The sequence below is a fragment of the Marmota monax genome, unplaced genomic scaffold, assembly GCF_021218885.2.
Source record: "Marmota monax isolate L192 unplaced genomic scaffold, Marmota_monax_Labrador192_F-V1.1 WCK01_AAM20220418_F8-fsc00050, whole genome shotgun sequence".
In the NCBI taxonomy this organism is placed as follows: Eukaryota; Metazoa; Chordata; class Mammalia; order Rodentia; family Sciuridae; genus Marmota; species Marmota monax.
The window spans coordinates 8279648-8293578 of NW_026694552.1; the positions used below are offsets into that span (position 1 = coordinate 8279648).

The 13931-nt window shown below is 39.4% G+C and overlaps 1 protein-coding gene and 1 non-coding gene across 9 annotated transcripts in view; both read left to right on the plus strand.

The window, feature by feature from the left end:
* Nucleotides 1-13931, plus strand: part of Tmem164 (transmembrane protein 164) — a 160840-nt gene that overhangs the window by 42979 nt on the left and 103930 nt on the right. The window lies entirely within an intron of this gene.
* LOC124076804 (U6 spliceosomal RNA) lies at nt 5632-5735 on the plus strand. The gene has a single exon (XR_006846471.1). It is a non-coding gene; the product is annotated as a U6 spliceosomal RNA (small nuclear RNA).

The following is a 13931-nucleotide window of genomic DNA, read 5'->3' on the forward strand; positions in this document are numbered from 1 at the left end:
AGAAATGGCAAAAATGAAAAGTGAAAATCTTCCGTAATCCCATCTGCTGGGGATAATCATTATTAATAACTAGCATTTATCCTTTATTGGCTTTTTCTTTACACATTTTTATTTTAATTTTTTTTATAAAATGGAATGATTCAATATGATAGGAAAATTTTCTCTTGATAATATAGATGGATTATTTTCTATGCCAGTGCATATAACTATTTCTTTCAACAGCTACAAAATATCCCTTGTATGAAAGAAATGTAAGGGATTTTGAAAAGCTACTCTGAAAAAGGAATGATAGGTGACACATGGACAGTAAAGTTGATAACCCCTGTTGGGTACCAGCAACAAAGGCACCATACTGTCCATTTGTCTCACCATAGGCTACTATAACTTACTGGTAATGGGAAGATACAAATCAATTAATACTCTTAAAAAGAGTTATAGGAAGTGGCTGGGGCTGTAACTTGGTGATAGGGCATTTGCCTTGCCTGTGTGAAGCACTAGGTTAGATCCCCAGTACCCCATATGAATAAATGAATAAAAAATTTGTCATGACAAAGACAACAATTAAAAGAGTTACAAGAAAACTTTTAAAATAAGCTACTCAGGCATAATTAAGAGGTAAGAGGATGACTGAATTCTTTCACATGTCTTCAGGGCTTTGAAGCTCTGGTCTTTGAAACCCTTTGGACTCTCTTTCTTCAACTCCAGTAGGCACTGTTCAGAGTTTGAGGAACATCATTTTCATGGCAGTACAACCTTTTAATTTCTCTTAATTGTTCCGGATTTTGCAAGATGGCCACCACTAGGTTTTATTTTGATCTGTCAATTTTCAATGACTGTCAATGTTTCTTGGTTTTTTCCTTGGTCCTGGGCACTTGTCACTAGCAGAGCTCCTGTCGACCTTATCAGGTGTGGTATTTATGACTGTTGCAACAGAGAATTGATAGGAGAATATCTGGGAGAAGGGTTAGCCAAGAATTAGTAGAATATTAGCTATTATTGGGTGGCTGTCAAAATAACCGTGCTTTCTTTTCTGGCATGTATCATTCCTGGGAATAAAATAATCCAAGAATGATAAGCTCTCAATTGCCATCTGTTGGTTTGTGATGCTGCTTGCCCTGTTCTGCTTAACACTGGACACTGACCTCACTTGGCACTTGGCAAAATTTAAAGGAAGATAAGGTGATCATAGGGTGTAAAGTAAACTGACTGCTTGCAGAGAGATAGGCTAAAGGCCATTGGTGTCACTTTATCAGGATTTGTTTGTCTTACGCTGTCTTTTCCTTCCCTCTTTATCTCAGGGAGCCAGCATCATAGTGTTATTAGTTTCAAGAAGTAACTTTAATAGGGGTGAGAGAGGGTAAGCTTTCAGGGTTGGGGTCATGTGCTGTCTTTTATCTTAATTAAGAAGGTAAAATTTGGGGCCAGAGGTGCAGCTCAGTGATGGAGCATTTTCTAGCATGCATGAGACCCTGTGTTGCATCACCAGTACTGAAAAAACAAATAAAAGAAAGAATGGTAAAATTATGGTTGCTTGGTGATCATGAATGACATTTCATTATCTTTCAAATTACATGCTAAGCATCTAGCTTGTAACATATATATCACATTGTGCCTTTTGGTCTGTATCCCTTTTTAAGATAAACCTCTCCCTGCCAGCTCTGCTATGAATAGGGACAGAGACCCTACCTTCCTGGCTTGGGTTGATTAGACTAAGAGCAGGGTACCTGAACTTTGACAGCCCATCCATCACCTGGATCAATCAACATGGGCTTGACAAGAGCAACTGAGCCATGTGTGTTCCTTTCCTAGGAAATTAGAATTGGGAGTGTAATAGGCTAAATAAGGCAGTTTGCAACAGAAACAGAGCCAAAAGATGATGTGGAGGCAAGCGGTCCTGATGGACTGTATTCAAGCTGGTGCTGTGAGGGTACAGATACCATGAATAAAGAGAAGGAGCTGGGTAGGGAAGTATAGACAGACTATTCTCCACAACCACCACAAACCCAGGAGCAGCAATCCTGTTCTGAGGCACAGCTTTACCCTACCTAGGACATCCATGGAATACTTGTATTCTTAACTACCAGCCTCCCTTTTTCTTGAGTTGGCTTTAATAGGACTGGGTTTTCTTGGAATGAAAAAGACCAGCTCTACGCCCCAGCTTTTACCATTGTAGATGTCTGGGTTGAGCCAACAACAGTAGTTGGTTAACTGTAAAGGTTAAATTATGTGCTGAAGACTTTTCTAGATATTATAGGGAAGAGTGGAAAAACACAAGATACCTGATTATTTCTCTGATGCTTGGTGCTGACGCCATGGGCTTCAAGTTCGTGTTCCTGGCAAAACAGTGTGAATGAAAAGAGGCAGGGATCCTGACTGTTCATTTATCACCTCACAGCTCTCAACTAGCAGGGGGTCTTCTTTATCCTATTTAACCTCTCAGCCCAGTATTTGCCTTTCATTTGTTCCCCTTTCCAGTCAAGTCGTGATTATTTATGATTTAGAGAAAAGCATTAATGTGCATAATAGAAGGCTGTTCCACCTTGGCCTCTCTTCCTGGCCACCACAGAGCATCAAGCCCCAGAGATGGGAACAACTAGAAGGAGAGGTAAGGAGGCTGAAACACATTGGGGTGAGGTCAGGCAAATTAACATTGTTCCTTCTCTCATTTTGATTCCTTTCTTCTACTTCCTGTTCCGTGTTCTTTTCCAGGTACCTGTAGGAGACTTCTGTGTTGGTGATGCCAATTTATCTGATAATAGTAAAAGTATAGCATTTGCTTTTTGAAAAAAAACATATTTGGGGACAAGTTGTCTAGAATGCTATTTTCTTTTATCTATTGTATCGCTCCTTCTTATTGACTCGGTTTAATGTTGGGCTCTTAGCAACTATTCTCATTTCAGGATTTGGGGTCAGCTGGGTAAAATATCCACAGTAATGTTTCTCCAAGTGTGGTTCTTGACCCATTTGCCTCATAGTCACTGTGGGCACTTAATTTATTTTTTTAAAAAATTTTTGGCACTTAATTTAAAATGCTGTACCCCAAACCTATTAAACCCAGATATTGGGGAAAAGGGAGAGGAATTGAGGTGGGAATCTGAATTTTAACCCACTCCTCTTGAGGTGATATTTATGCACACTTTATGAATAATTACTATATAGAAGACCTGAGAAGTATTTGGTAGGTAGTTCTGGGAAATTACTAATGTTTCTGGGGCACCCATTATTAGTAGAACAAGTGAGTGGGGTGGGGAGAAAAAGAGGGATGTTCCAAGGTGTTAAAAGGGGTTTTCTAAATGCTCATACATAAGTACTTTTTATTGGAAGGAAGGCAAAGAAGAATAGAGATGCCACCATGCAGAATTAGATGACTCTTAGCATTCACATCTTTGTTGAGTTAATGCCTGGATAATTAAGAGTTGATTGGACAGGGACATAGGAAAATTTTGTGTATATTAGACTTGGCTTGCATCCATGTTTCTTTCTAAAGAGAACACCCTTTTCTCCATTTTTTGGCATTGTTTTTATTTAGAGTGAAAATAGCCAGTCATCCCTAACATATTTGGGGTTTTGTGGTAATTTAAGTCTGTAACAGGCACTGTATAATGTCATTCAATGGTTGTACCTAAATATAACCCTACTAATTAAAATGGGGATATTGTGTTTATTTTAAGAGATTGGTTATAGTGTTCTGTCTTTTTTCCAAACACTGTCTCTATGGAGTAAAGCAAGATCCTGTGTTTCATTGCTTTCCAGGCATTCCCAACAACTGTTGAATGGATTTTGTTCCAAAAGTTTCTTTGGAAGTCTATTTAGAATTCAGATTGCATTTTCCCATGGACACAATATTCTGCTTGTGGGTCAGGTTCCCAGAGCAGCTGGCAAAAGTCTATTTAATCAGAAGTGGATAAGAAGGGATAGTCCTGTAGCTCCTAACCAGAATTCCTGAAAGTAATTTTAATGGGGAAAAGCATCAGGGTGTAGACCTGTGATCTTAGGCTACATCCCAGCTTTATTCTCTGACCACAATTATAGGGATTTACTCTGGGAGAGAGCAATTAAGACTTCTTCACAAGATCCCCTAGGCTTTGTGTGGTCTGTTTTCTGCTCACTTCTCCAGTATCACTTCTTACCATATTTCCTTTGGCACTCTGGCTTATCCAGGCAGAAGGAACTACTTTGTGTTCCATGAATGTGCCTTTGTAACCTCTAGACCATTTAAGCCTGTACCCATGTTTTCTTCTTTGCCTGGAACTTTCTCCCCACATCCTCCATTCCCCCGTAACTAGCATCTGTGTTTTGGGCTTTCAAAACGCTGGTCACAGATTTTGCTATAGTGTGATTTAGATGCTTTATGTCATTTCTCCTAGACTGAACACTCCAAAAAAAAGGGGGGGGGGTAAAGATGTCTCCTTTACCTGTTGCAGGTATTCCCAGCACTTAGCATAAACTATATGGTAGGTGAATGAGTGATCTAGTCCAGGGGTTCTCAACGTTTTTTTGTAGCTGCTGCAGACATGATGGATGATCTTTATGTGCTCAGTTGACTAAGCTGAGTTCTGCATCAATAAGAAGATAATATTTAAGTTATGCAGAATTTCTAACTGATAGATCTGTAATTCAAGCCTTTTCTCTCTGACTCCCAAAGACATAGCAATGCAAGTGAGAAAGGGTATCATTGTCATACAAATGAATATATATGCAAATAAACTGCAAACCTTAGGACTTTATTATTTACAATACATTAACTTGTGTCATTTCTCACCTGATTAAATATAACCAAGATCTGCTGAACCATGCTGAGAACTCCCAATCTGGTGTAACCCTCTTCTTTCTCAGATGTGGTCTCTGAAATTTCAAGAGGACAGAGTTGGTTTTTTTTTTGGCTTTTGTTTTTGTTTTGTTTTATCTTTTTGTTCAAGTCCATACTTCAGTTAGCAGCTATTTGGGGGTTATAATAACCTAGGGCTTTTGACTCCAGACAATTGCATTTCCTTCAAGAGCCATACATTCCATAATTCAAGTATAAATACATTGGAACAACTTATTCTTCTGTGGGTATTTGAGACTGTCTCAAATCACTTGACCAAGGCCACTACTGGTGGAATACAGGGGACAACAGGAGAATGAAGTAATGCATAAAGTGCCTTCTGTAATTTAGGTTTTGTTCATTTAATGCTGGGCCTGGAGGAGAGCTAAAGGAGTATAGCTTACCCAAGGCACTGCTTATAGAATTTACACATGACAGATGGCTTTTCATTATTCTAGGATTTCACATGTGTAGAGTGTAGAACATAACTGAATGCTCAGTGGGTATTTCTTGATTGTGCAATTTGCTAAAATCCCTCTGCTAGTATGTTAGTAACACTGTTCTAAATTTTCTAAACCATTTGGCATTTAATAAGCATGTGGTTTGATAAATGGTGTTATTATTCATTTAAGTAGTGGCAGTAGTTTTATGCAGTTCTGGCAGGGCTAGGAGGAGGCTTTAGATCATTTGGTTTGTAGCCTGGCCTTGCTATTGAAAATTACACATGATAGGTTAAGTATGCCTAATCCAAAAATATGAAATGTTTTGAAATCCATAATTTTCTGAAGGCTGACTTGATCCTCAAAAAGTTTGAGATTTAGTACTTTTTTTTGGCAACATGTGTACCCAAATTGGAACAATACAAAGAAGATTATCATGGCCAATATATAAGGATGGCACACAAACTAATGAAGTGTTCCATTTTTGAAATATATTTTCTAAAGAACTAGAAGAGGGGAGTTTGAGGTATACTAAGAGAAAGAGATAATAATATCTGAGAAGATGGACATGTTAATTACCCTGATTTGACCATTACATATTGGTTACATGTATTGAATTATCAGTACCCTATAAATATATACAATTAGAATAATTTTGAATGGGGAAAAATGACTGTATAACACCAGGAAAAAGTTGCAGATTATGGAGAATTTTGAAATTCTGCTTTTGAATTTTCAAATTAGGAATGCTCAAGCAGTAAAGTTCATACAGTTATTCCAAAATTTGAAAAACTTAAATCTGAAACACTTTCTAGTGCACAGCATTTTGCATGTAGTGTATCCATCCTGGACCTTGAATACCTATTGCCTTCTCATTGTGGTTCTTGGGGAGTTTCTCCTGCTCAGAATAGACTCCGCAAGAACAGTGATTTACATACAACCTAATGGATCACCTTAGAGTTAAAAGGCATTCAGGAGAAAGACCCATGTGATGAGAGGAAACATCAATAGATCAAGAAGAAGGAGAAAGTGCTTTTCTGGGTGTAAGCCTGGGACTGATGAGGATTGGGTTCTTGTGGTAGGTTTGTGGCTGGCCGAGGGGATGGCGTAGCTCTCAGTACTCCACCTGGCTTCTAGTAGGATATGCTCCAAGACTCTCACCTCAGGCTGTTTTTTTCTTTTGTATTGAAGAAAACACTTTGCAGGTGACTAATTTAAAAGATCATAAGCACAAAGTGAACCTGAAAGGCTTGTGAGAACAAGCACCCTCCTACCAGGCCATGTAAAGTTCTCAGAGGCTGGTGGGCAACATTATCATTATACCTCTTTTTTAAAAAATGAGAGAAAGAGAGAGAGAGAGAGAGAGAGAGAGAGAGAGAGAGAGAGAGAGTGAGTTAGTTGTAGATGGACACAATATCTTTATTTTGTTTATTTATTTTTTTGTGGTGCTGAGGATCGAACCCAGTGCCTCAAATGTGTGAGGCAAGTGCTCTACTACTGAGCTACAACCCCAGCCCCTCGTTACACCTCTTTAGGGTAATATATATCTTTGTATTCCTTCAAGCCACCAATGGTTTGCTCCATCATAGATCTGCTTGTAATATCCCTTCTTTAATGTCACTCTGAATAAACTTCCATCTGTCTGGGCTAAGGGAACAGTGTCAGTGTAACAGGGCTGTTCCCGAATTCATGCATTTCCTTACCCCTTGTGACAGCCAAACCACCAAACTCTGGGCCATTTGCATCTGTTTCAATTTGTCTTCATAACATGTGGCAAAATGTGTTATGGTGTTAGGTACAATTTGAAACTTCCTGGAGTGAAGCAAATTTGAAAAATGCTATAATTTGAAGCAGTTTTCAGAAAAGAGCCCCTTCTGATACAAAGGCTCCTTTTTCCTTTCCTTTCCTTTCCTTTCTTCTTTCTTTCTTTTTTTGTCCATTTATGCCTCATCACATTTTGTCCAATTTGAGCTCATTGCTCACTGAATTTTCCTTTTGATGTCTGCTTTCTAGAATAGTCCCTGCCTAGTAAAAAAAAGAAAAGAAAGAAAAAGGCTAACTCCGATGCTTTCAATTTGCAGCATCCCCAGCCCTTTCATCCATCTCGGAGCTTCCCTGGTTGGGAACAAGACCCAAGCTCCAGGGTCAGAGCACAGATGAGGAAGAACCCTTTTTAAAAATCCAAGCACATGCGGATTTCATGTTTCATTGTCATCCCGCTTTGCAATTGGGTCAGGTACATGTGGGGGAAGAGAGAGCAGGCTTGGAAGAAAAAAAATGTGTTTGCAACCTCCCCCCAAAGCAAACATTCCCATTTTTTCATAGATTCCATTGAGAAGAAATCAGGTTTTTAAAGATTTAGTTTGCTAATTTCGAGTTGCTTTCAGCTTGTAGGGCATCTATGTCAAGATACCCAGTTTGAGAGCTGAAGCAGGAATTTGATGTGCTAACATTTCATTTTTCAGTGACTGCTTGCAGAACTCTATACTTTTTCCTCTGGCTTCAAATCATAGAAGACCTATCTCTTTTGTGCTCCCAGCTTGTTGTCTTGGTTACAGATTTCGTTGGCCTGCCTTTCTTTGGGGGAATATACTGTTTAAAGAAGAATTTTAAAAATAGTGACTTGAGGCCTCTTTCTCTAAGGGTATGGGGTATTAAGCAGTGTGTGGAACAGCAATTTGGAAACCTGGTTATACATTCAAATCACCTGGGGTTCTTTGAAATACTGAGGCCTCAAGCCCGAGTAGATGAGTAAGGATTTTGAGGCATGAGTCTCAGGATTTGGTATTTTTTTTTAAATAAATAAACTCCCTAGGTGCATTCAGGATTTAGAGTCACTGAGTTTTACAGCAAAGCTAAGTAGCTGGGTTCTGGGCTATTTGAGACAGGTAGGGGAAATATGAAAACCTTTTCCATACCTTAGTTTTACCTGCCCATAAAGCTTGGCAATGTAAAGAGGCTCAGTGTGATGATCCCTGTCATTACTGGTGCGTACAAAAGAGTTGCCTTCTCTTCAGAAAATATCTAGTTCCCCAGCTGGCATGGCATCTGGGCTGTAACAGTGGCTTGAGGCAGTGTCAGGGATTAAAATAAATCTTTCCAGTTGCTTGAAGAAGGATTATCTGTGTGGAGCAATAGCAGTTCCTCTCTCCCCTGCATAGTTTGTTCAGAACTTTCCAGAGTTTTGAACCCTCTCCAACTTTCAGCCAACTTCCTTCTCATGTCCTAGGTGATCAGTAAAATCAAACTCTGGGTTTTGGAGGGTGAAGCTGCCTTTTAATGGTGCTTTTCTAACATAAAGGCAGTACGTGCTCATTATCCAAAAATGAAAACATTATAGGAATATGACCCATAGCAAATAAAAATCCCCCTTATGCTGCTCTCCCAGAGGTAACCACTGGAAGTTGTTTCCCCCCAAGATTTTTTCCCCAGCAAATGCTAAACATTTCATATTGTATGCTGAAAATGAGATATCTATCGGTGTGTACTTTTTAAAATTGGTGCACTATATGCTTTTTTCCTTGATAATCATCTTTTCCATGTTAGCATGTACATATCAACTTCATTCTTAAGAATCCCTCAGTTTTTAGGATTTTAATCACACGTGGGCACCATCCCCTTCCCCTTCCCTCCAGTAATTCACTTTCTTTTTTTTTTTTAGAGAGAGAGAGAGAGAGAGAGAGAGAGAGAGAGAGTTTTTTAATATTTATTGTTTTTAGTTTTCGGCGGACACAACATCTTTGTTTGTATGTGGTGCTGAGGATCGAACCCGGGCCGCATGCATGCCAGGCGAGCACGCTACCGCTTGAGCCACATCCACAGCCCTCCAGTAATTCACTTTCTTATGAAAAGTCTCTAATTTTGCTTGTTTCAGCTTCAAATAGAGCAGACCCATCTTATTGGGTCTATTTATATTTGATTGTTTATATTTTATAAACAATGTGAAAGGAAGAGTGGCATGTATGATTCCCTCTGACCCCTAATCCCAAGTCTACTAGTTCTTCTCCCTGTAAATCACCGTTACCAGTTTCTTGAAAATCGTGAGTGGTACCCTGTGGATAAATAAAGCAGCTCCTTTAAAGTGCTTTTTGTTAGGTAACCAAGTATATCCATGCAGCATATAGATACCTGTGTGTCTCATTTGTTCATTCAGCAAGTGTCCTGTATGTTCCAGTGACTGTGTTAGATTCTGGACCAACAGTGAGGAGCAGCACTCAGCCACATGCTCCAGGAGCTTACAGTCAGTGGGGATGATCAATATTTAACAAAAACACAGCTACATATAAATGAGAACTGGTGGTGCATGCTGTGAAAGAAAAGAACAGAGTTTACCTGCTGCTTTTCCAAATTAGTAAATGGCAGAATCTCCTTCCCTAATTTTTTAATACAGAGGTGTGGATGGGAGATCAGCCACGAAGACCCAGAAGCAAAGATTTTTCTCTTGCCAGAAGTTTTCACTGTTTTGTTCCCCACCAGATTTTGATCTTACAAAATGGCCTGTGGAGAGATAGGGTAAGTCGCTTCCCACCTTCATCATTGTTGATCGCGTACTCCAGATGGTGAGGTGCATGAAGACAGGAATTGTATCCTGCATTTCTGTGTGTACCTAGAACCCTGTAAGAATTAACTGATGCAGGTACTGTGTAGTAGCTGCATTTTGGGCAGTCTCATTTTATACCTTAGCAGCTCTGCAAGTAGCATGCATTCATATTCCTGTTTTAAAAGATTTTGAAAAGACTGAGCCCTAAACAGATGTAAAAAAACCTGTCTTCTTTCAAAGTACACCTATCCCATGCCATTCCTCACCCATTCTCAGAATGCTCACCAATTTTGATCATAGTTATACAGCTAGCTGATCTGTGCCAGATGCCTGCAAACATTAGCTGGCCCACGTGGCTATGACCCTGACACAGTTGGTGGCCTTCCTGCAGGGAACTGGATACCATCCCGCCCTCTCACGAGTTGGTGTAGGCTCTGTTACTTCAGAGTTTTCATGAAGAGTTTCAAGGCAACCAGGTCATCCTGTTCTAAATATTTTTCTGGGATGGAGGTCAAGGCAGCAGCATGATCCTCTCTTAAATGGGTCAGAGGAAGAGGACTCCTGTGGCTCCCCAAAAGCTCAAGTCTTTTCATGCTTACTGTGTCCTCTTCCCTTCTCTTCCAGCTTGTTTCCTGGGTGGGGCTCTGGCCAGGGAGCAGGGGCACACTGGCCTGTGTGTCCTGGAGAGCTTTTCTGTGTCAGACACCACAGTAGGCACTATGGGAGGGGTGGAGAGAGGGAACTCAGCAAATGACAAATTATCCTATAGTGAAGAAGAGGTAGTACTGTCTGTAAACATGATCATTAGAATCACAGTTCTGGCTTACTTATTTGTGTGGAACCAAGGCCAAGTTATTTAACCTTTGTATAGCTCACTTTCTGCATTTGTAAATTGTAGTGATAATATCACTTACATGATAGTATTTGTATGGGGAATATATGAAACAACACATATAAGATGCTGACTGCAGTGCTTGGCCCACAGTAAGTATTCAATAAAGAAAAGTTGTTGCTAGACCCTGTGGCATACACCTGTGATTCCAACAACTTAGGAGGCTGAGGCTGGAGGATTGCAAGTTCAAAGCCACCCTTAGCAACTTAACAAGGCTCTCAGCAACTTTGTGAGACCCTGCTGAAAAAAAAAAAAATTAAAAGGGCTGGGGATGTGACTCAGTGGTTATATGCCTGTAGGTTCAATCCCTGGTATCAAAAAAAAAAAAAAAAGGTTGCTGCCAATTGTTGTTGTTATTATTCAGAAGAATCAGAGAGGAATCAATAGGGGTGGGTAATAGGGGGGTGAAAATGACCAAAATATATTATATGAATGTACAAATGTGCAACAGTGAAACCTGTTAGTCTGTATAATTGATATGCACTAATAGAAAAAGAAAAAAAAAATATGGTAGTTCCCTTCATACACAGTTTTCCTTTCCACAGTTTGTTGTCATCAGTCAATTGTAGCCCAAAAATATGAAATGGAAAATTCCAGAAATAAGTGAGTCTTATATATTAAGTCACGCACCATTCTGCATAGCATGGTGAAATTGTATGTTGTTTTGCTCTGTCCCATCCCGGTTTCAAATCATTGCTTTCTCCATCATATCTATACCATATATGCTATCTACCCATTAGTTACTTAGTAGTTATCTTAATTGTTAGCTTGAATGTAGCAGAATTGTGCCTGTGTTGGGGGGGATCATATTCACATAACTTTTATTATGCATTAATAAAACTTTTATTAAAATATAACTTTTTAAAAAATATGATACAGTACATGTTCTATTTTGTTATTTTTATTGTCCTTCTCATCTCTTTCTGTGCCTAATTTATAAATTAAACTTTATTAGATATGTATGTATATATGTATAGGAAAAACATATAGTGTATATAGGAGTTGGCACAATTGCAGTTAGACCTCCATAGGGGTTGTGGAATGTATTTCTTCCAGACAGGGGGGCAGGGCAGCTATACATATAGTACCAGCAAGTACCAATGGTGTTCTGAAAAGGAAGAGTGGGTTTGGGTGGGTTATGCAAGGAAGATCTAGAGTGGGTGGGAAGAAGTGAAATGAAATATGCTTGATAGAGCAAATAGAAACTGGGAGGCTAAACTCAACTAGAGTAGAGACAAAAAGAAGAAAGGAACCTAATGTCTGATGTGTTCTGACTATCAGCAGCTGTCCTCTCATTATGACTCGTATCCCCAGTCCTTCATGGTTCAGTTTTGGAGAGTCCTGTGTTACTGTTGGTATGTTGGAGGTGCTTGGGAGAGGGGAATGAATTGACTGCTCTGGCAGAACTCGAGGGCGTCTGAGCTTTGGTAGAGTTGGCATGGGCCTAACTCTGCAATTTGGTTCACAGGCTCAAAGCCAAGTTTTTATCAGCTTACCCAGGGTTGTTGATTTCTAATGGTCTGAGTCACAATCCCTGGCTTTATATAAGTCATATTGATAAAGTACAATGCCAATTGATAGATTGATAATGAGAGTGAGACCTATATAGAAACAGTAACACTTGTATCTCTTAGCCCTTTCTGATATCCAGATTCCTGAACTCACTTCAACAGGGTTTGTTGGATAATCTAAAATCAGAATCTAATGGAGTCGAAGGGTCTTGTGAGAGTCCATGTAGGGATTGGTAGGCCAAGGAGAACTGTCCCTTTTTGCTTGTCCATACATGTTTGTAGTATGACCAGAATGTATGTCCTTTTCTTTGCAGATAAAAGCACATCATTAACAATTTTCTCCTAGATGTTCCTGTTTTCTTTTTTCTCTTTAGACAGGGTCTCACTCTGTTTCCTGGACTGGCCTCAGCCTTTCAAGTAGCTTGGATTATAGGTGTGCACCCCTGAACCCTGCTGATATTCCTGTTTTTTTTTCAAATTCCATGCAAAAACTGTGTGATCTGACCATGTTATTCTCTTAAGTTTCTTTTTCATCTTCTTGATAAGATTTGGAAATTGCCTATTTCTCAACAACAATGTAGTTTATAGTGGTTGTCTGAGTGCAGTATTATTATTATTATTATTATTATTATTATTATTATTATTTTGCCTTTGTTCCCAAATTCTAGGTGTGTTTCCAAGCAGGGCTGCCACGAATGGTTATGCACTGCACAACCCTAGGAGAGGGTGCCATTCACATAGACTATAATTGAATGGCGCCACTAGGGTTGTGCAGTGCACAACCTACACAGCTATACTCGGCAGTCCTGACAAAGAATAATCTTCTTTCTTCATCAAGGATGGGGTTTTGGGAGGAATAGAGAGTGGCAGTTTGGAACTGTTTTCAGGGACTTAGTAAGGGGGATAAAGCACTGAAATGCTGTGAATCAGGAAAAGAAGAAAGAAGTACAATTATGCTTTGGAAGGTTTATTCTCTGGCAGAGGCAGCCATTGTGTGGGAGAAACTACTTACCTTTCTTCTTTCCATAAGCAATGTTAGAGAACCTACTACGTAAGAGTTGAAGAACAGAGAACAGTTTGTACAGGAGGAAGCATTTGAACTGGGCCTTGTAATGGAAGCAGGATATAAACCTTTGAGGATGAATTGGGTGGAGAGAATCCTAGGGGGTAAATAGTGGGAGGAAAGACAGGTAGGAACTGTATAGGGTATGGATAATGGTGAAAAGTTGATCTTGGCTTGATAGAAGGTCAGGTCAAAGGGAGTAGTGAGCAGTAATGCTTATTGGGGATTAAATGATGATGAAGGAGGAAGGGGTGACTTGAATACCACATCAAGGAGCTTGAATTTTTTTTTCCTCTAGGCAATGAGGAGCATTCCAAAGTTGTGGATTTTTAAAAACAACTTTATAGATATAATTCACACACCATACAACTCACACGTTTAAAGTTTAGAATTGAATGGTTTTTAGTATATTCATAGGTATGTACAGCCATCTTCATAGTCAGCTTTAGAACATTTTCATTACCCCAGGAAGAACCTATATTATCATTTGCTATCACCCTCATGGCCTCTTCTTCCTTTACCCCCAACCCTGAACAATGGCTAATGTACTTCATACAAACTCAATAGATTTTGATCCTTGGACATTTCATAAATATGGAATCCTATGTGATATTTTTGAGTGCTTTTTCTTACTATAATGTTTTTAAGGATCATTCATATACTATAAATCAGTACTTC